The 6,068-nt window shown below is 33.7% G+C and overlaps 1 pseudogene; it reads right to left on the bottom strand.

Annotated features, from left to right (window-relative positions):
- Nucleotides 1–1,682: 1,682 nt before the first annotated feature.
- Nucleotides 1,683–2,775, bottom strand: LOC141660331 (rust resistance kinase Lr10-like; annotated as a pseudogene).
- Between the last annotated feature and the right edge of the window lie 3,293 nt (nucleotides 2,776–6,068).

The raw sequence follows: 6,068 nt of genomic DNA, 5'->3' as shown, positions 1-6,068 counted from the left end.
TTCTATATTGTTGGAAAAACTTAGAGAAAAGAGAGAAGACACCTACATTTTTGCAGAGAACTTGTTCTGCTATTTTTCTTGCTTTCTTTTCCTCTCCTAAAACTCAAGGTAAACTAGCCATTATATAGGCTTTACAAACATATTAAAACTAACTATTACTAAAACTAACCACTACTAATTAATGGGTAAATTACATGTCCATAATTTACACCATAACTCCACTATCCCACTACTAAACAATTCTAAAATAATATTTTTCTCTAATAATTAATCTATTGCTAAATATCTAATAATTAAATAAACAAATAATTAATAACTAAATTTAAGATTATTCCAACATTCACCCCATAATCTTAAATTTACGAAGCACTTTCTCTTCGCCTGTGATGCACTTCTCACCACCATCAATTTTGATGCACTATCTCGTCAAAAACACTTTGGAGCACTTTCTCTCCAAAAACACTTTGGAGCACATTCTCTCCCCAACTCTAAAATAAAATTTCTTTCATGGCCTCTTGAGCCATGATATCTTTCTCATTATTTCCCCCGCTCATGTTCCTCCTTCATTTTTATTCTTGCTTCTCTTTCCTTTTTCCACGTACCATTTCTCCATATATTTCAAGTTCTCTGCAAAAATGTAGGTGTCTTCTCTCTTTTCTCTAAGTTTTTCCAATAGTGGCATCAAGAGCTATATGTTCTAAGGCTTGTGAGACTCTTATAAAAGTACATACATTTATATATATATATATATATATATATATATTAAGTATTTATCTGAGATTTTATACAGGCTTTACAAACATATTAAAACTAACTATTAATAAAACTAACCACTACTAATTAATGGGTAAATTACATGTCCATAATTTACTCCATAACTCCACTACCCCACTACTAAACAATTCTAAAATAATATTTTTCTCTAATAATTAATCTATTGCTAAATATCTAATAATTAAATAAATAAATAATTAATAACTAAATTTAAGATTATTCCAACATATATGAACTCTAGGTTGAAGAAGTCAATTTTATTATGTACTTCCTTCTTCCTGCTTTGCATAAAGTTCTTTTCTGCACATCCTTTGCATAAGTGAATACAGAGTATATAAAAACAAAGAGAGTGAATGCATCTGCAGTATATAAGAAAGATTCCATAAATAAATTAACCAAGTTAACTAACAGAACAGTTTATTTACAATTTTACATATGCCTTCGGAAAATATACTAAATTTAGTGGAGAAACCAATAGAATTTATAGACATTTGACACTGAAACTTGCAGGTGACAAAATTTCATCAGTAAAAGTTCGACAACATAATCATCTTCTCTTTCCACTTATTTTTTAGCAGACCATGTACTATATGTTTTAGACCAGCAATTCAGGTCCTATACCTGGACGGAAAGCATATTTGGCTTTTCTTTGGGCTCTCCAATTCACTTGAGTGTTGTGAAAACTAATTCAAACGCTGATAAATAACTATAAGATTTTTAAATTCGATTGAATCTTAAGATATTCAGAAGATTTAAAATCTAGTTTATTTGAGATAGGTGATAAAGGCACATTGGATGAAAAGGAAATCTTACAGATCCGCATTACAAAAACATTATTGATAGGCTTATCAACAAGTTCCTAGTTTAACTAGTCAAATGTCCAGGTAGGCTAAAATTCTTTTGTTCGAATACAGAATGTGGCATCAAATCATTGGTTTAACGATTTAAGATTAAGTTCTTAATCACCGACTGGGGGCCCTTGGGGACAAATCAGAGGTTTAGGAGGCATCACTAAAAGTTTAAGGTCCCCTTCCAACATTTCAATTACTTTGTTCATTGAAGGACGCTCAGTTGGCTTCATTTGTATACACCACATTGCTACAATAATCATCTTCTTACCATTTCAATCTCCCTCCCTCCGCTAATTTGGTCATATATCCATGAAGGGAAGTAAATTTGGCTAATTTCATCGACAAATGGATTCAAATTTTTTCTCCTCCCTGCCATTTCAATCAACAACATTCCAAAACTATAAATATCAGCCTTATAAGAAACACCTCCGATATTTTTGTAATATAGTTCTGGAGCCATGTAACCCATTGTTCCCCTTGCTGCAGTCATAGTGACAATACTATCGTCTGTTGCACGTAATTTTGCAAGACCAAAATCAGAGATTTTTGGATTGAAATTTTCATCAAGGAGGATATTATGAGGCTTGATATCGAAATGCAATATTTGTATGTCACAACCTCTATGTAAATACTCAATGCCACAGGCTACTTTGCATGAGATCTCGTAAATCTTTTCACAACTCAAAGTGGTTGTTCCTACTTCACTTTCATCCTTCTCATGGAAAATGTATTTATCAAGAGATCCATTAGGCATGAACTCATATATGAGAGCACGTTTTGAACCCTCAACGCAATAGCCAACGAGTCTCACAATGCTAACGTGGTGGATTCTACCAATTGTACCAACTTCATTGACGAAATCTTGGCCGCTAGCCTTGGAGTTGCTTAATATTTTTACAGCAACAAGGAGGCCACTTCGAAGTTTTCCTTTATATACAAATCCAAAGCCACCTTCTCCCAGTTTATATTTGAACCCTTTGGTAAATTTCTTGATTTGGGAATAACTATATCTAATAGGCATGAGATTGTTTTGACCTTGCAGGAAGTTTTCAATGGTGTCATGTGCCGATAAATGTCTTCTCCTCAATTTATAGATCAGAAATACAGATAATAAAGCTATCCCGCATAAATATCTTGCACCCAGGGCCATTGCTGCAGAAAAACACACAACATAAATCTACAACAGTGTATATGCGAAAAGATTTACATCAGAAACCTCATTTTTTTACGGTGCAACTCTCTTTTTTTCTAATTGAATTATTTTGCAAGTTTATCTGTAATTATAAAGTAAAATCTAATAAAATCGTGAAAACTAAAGTCAATCATTCTGGAATGTGTGTTGTTGTGAAATAAAAATTAGGATCGTGATTGTATTCAATACTAAGGTTGTTAAGTTTCGAGTTTTAATGGTTGTACATCTTGTGGTTGAGATTATACGGTTCTACGTATGTGTTGTAGAGAATCAAGTCAAACCGTAGTTTTAGATTAAGGGGTAGATACCTTTATATATATGTTGAGTGTAGGGTTTGAATAGGATAGGAAGACTTGGTGGGCAAGTCTCCTACTTATATGGTAAGTAGGACTCCTCTAGACGGTGGATTATGCATCCTTTCTAAGAGTAGTCTGTTTCCATGTTGCATACGACGTTGATATCAATGTGGACCTCATTCTTAGATTTGCTCGGCGGGCCTATCATGTAGCCTATCATGTAGCTGATTTTGGGCCGCGGACGACACGACCTATCTTGGTTCGTGGCAACATGGTCTACTCGGACTATGAAGACTTTTATTGATTCGTGTCGTCATCGATTTGACCAGTCAACTTTAGAACATAATTAATTCAGCATTAATTGTGCCTTTACAGATTATTTTCCATTCATATTATTTGTCCCCCAACTTCCAAGAAAACTTCTCGAGTTTTCGTGGAAGTTATAACGGTCTAATCGTGACTCGGGGGTAGTTATATCCCTTCTCGGGTTCGTTCAAATTATGAAGTATTGAGTGATCTACACATTCACAGTGACTTATTCATTATTAAGTAATATTTCACCTTTTCGGCCTTTACAAGGCTAATTGTATAGGGTTTGGTAGGAAACTGCCCTATTCAGAGCTATATGTTAGGCGTTAATCAACTTTTAACCTTCGTCAAGGTTAATTATAAGTAGGGCTGTCAAACGGACAATTCGGATACAAATCTGCATATATCCGTATCCGGATACGAAATCAACTTTTAACCTTCGTCAAGGTTAATTATAAGTAGGGCTGTCAAACGGACAATTCAGATACAAATCTGCATATATCCGTTTCCGGATCCGAAAATTCGTATCCGTATTTGTATCCGAATCTGGAAATATTTAAAGAATAATATCTGAATCCGGATCCGACGGATACTATCAGGATACGGATAATATCGGGATCCGAATCCAATTTTCAATCAGATTTTTATTTTTAAAAATTAAAAAAAAATAGTAAAAATTTAAAAATCATTTGTAAAAATTAAAATAGGAGTTATAGTGATTGAATCATATTTTAAAAAAAATTAATTTTATTTATCTTTTCAATATAATTGTTATCTTTAAATTATTGAACTCAAATGATTTTTTACATATGTGTGTAAAATTTGTATAAACATAATATTTAATATATATACATATACACACACTATAAATTTAATATAATAAATTTTAAATTATATATATAATATATAGATATATTTATTCGGATTCAGATATTATCGGATACAAATATGCCTATATCCATATCCGTATCAGCAATCATCGGATTCGAATACGGATAATATCCGCTTCATTTCAGATACGGATAATATGCGCTTTATTTCAAATACAAATGCAGATTTTTCGGATGAATATCAGATATTTACAATTTTTTTAACAGCCCTAATTATAAGGTGAAAGCCATTAACAAACCTTAATTGGGGTTAATTGGCCATAATTGAGGCTAATGATCGAGTGTTAATCACCTTTTAACCTTAAAAAATTTTAATTATAAGGTGGCAACTTATAATAGACCCTAATCGGAGATAATAGGCCTTAATCCGGGCTGATCAGTGAGTATAAGTTGTTAATTAACCTTAATACATGCTAAATATGAACTATATTACGTTAATTGGCCTTAATCGACGCTAATCATCCCTAATCGAGGTTAATTATTGAGTGTAAATTATTAACTAACCTTGATATAGGCTAATTATAAGCTATATTATGCTAATTAGCCTTAACCCCGGCTAATCGACCCCAATAGGGGCTAATTATGAGCGTAAATTGTTAATTAATCTTAATATAGGCTAATTATGAACTATATTATGCTAATTGGGCTTAATCACGGTATCGACCCTAATCGGGGTTAATCATTGAGCGTAAGTTGTTAATTAACTTTAATATAGGGTAATTATAGATTACAATACACTAACTAGCCTTAATCGTGGCTAATCGACTCTAACCGGGGCTAATTATTGAGCGTAAGTTGTTAATTAACCCTAATATAGGATAATTATAAACTGTATTACGCTTATTGGCCTTAATCGTGACTAGTCGCCTAAATCGTAGCTAACAATAGAGCGTTGGTTGTTAAATAACTTCAATATAAGGCTAATTATAAACTACATGCGCTAATTGGCCTTAATCCCAAATAATCGACCCTAATTGGGGCTAATCATTGAGACCGAGTTGTTAATTAACCTTAATATAGGCTAATTATAAACTATATTATGCTAATTGGCATAACTCACAACTAATCGGCCCTAATTGGGGGTAATTATTGAGTGTAAGTTGTTAATTAACCTTAATATAGACTAATTATAAACTATATTATGCTAATTGGCCTTAATCGTGGCTAATCGACCCTAGTTGGGGCTAATCATTGAACGTAAGTTGTTAATTAACCTTAATATTGGCTAATTATTAACTATAATATGCTAATTGGCTTTAATCGAGGCTAATTTGGCCCTAATCGGGAATAATTTTTTATTCTGAAATTTTTAATTTTTTGACGAAAAATCATTGAAAATTTTTGTCCGTGTTCTCCTTGGGGAGCCAAAATTTTCTTTCGCATTTGCGACAGGGAAGCTGATTTTCCACCGTCTCAGCACGGAGGGCCGAGGGCACCTCTGGAGTCTACTCTTCCGAGTCTACTCTTCTGAAAGGTTCGTCCGTGGTCGCGATGACGTACTTTGTTCATGGTGAGCACGACCTACGTTGTCCGTGGTCATCACGACCCATTTTTTTCGTGGTCGCGATGGAGGGAAGAATTTCGTTCGTGGCCGCGACGAAGGGCCGAGGGCTCCCCTGGAGCGTATTCGGCTCCTCCTACTAGGCTGAGGGGCTCCATGATGGAGGCCTACTCGGTTGGAATACCATCTATAATAACCCCATTTTTTTAAAAATTTTGAAACCCTGATGAATAGTAATTTTTTTCTGACTATGTT

This window comes from Apium graveolens, chromosome 5, assembly GCF_009905375.1.
Source record: "Apium graveolens cultivar Ventura chromosome 5, ASM990537v1, whole genome shotgun sequence".
Classification (NCBI taxonomy): Eukaryota; Viridiplantae; Streptophyta; class Magnoliopsida; order Apiales; family Apiaceae; genus Apium; species Apium graveolens.
This window is presented reverse-complemented; position numbering and strand designations above follow the sequence as displayed.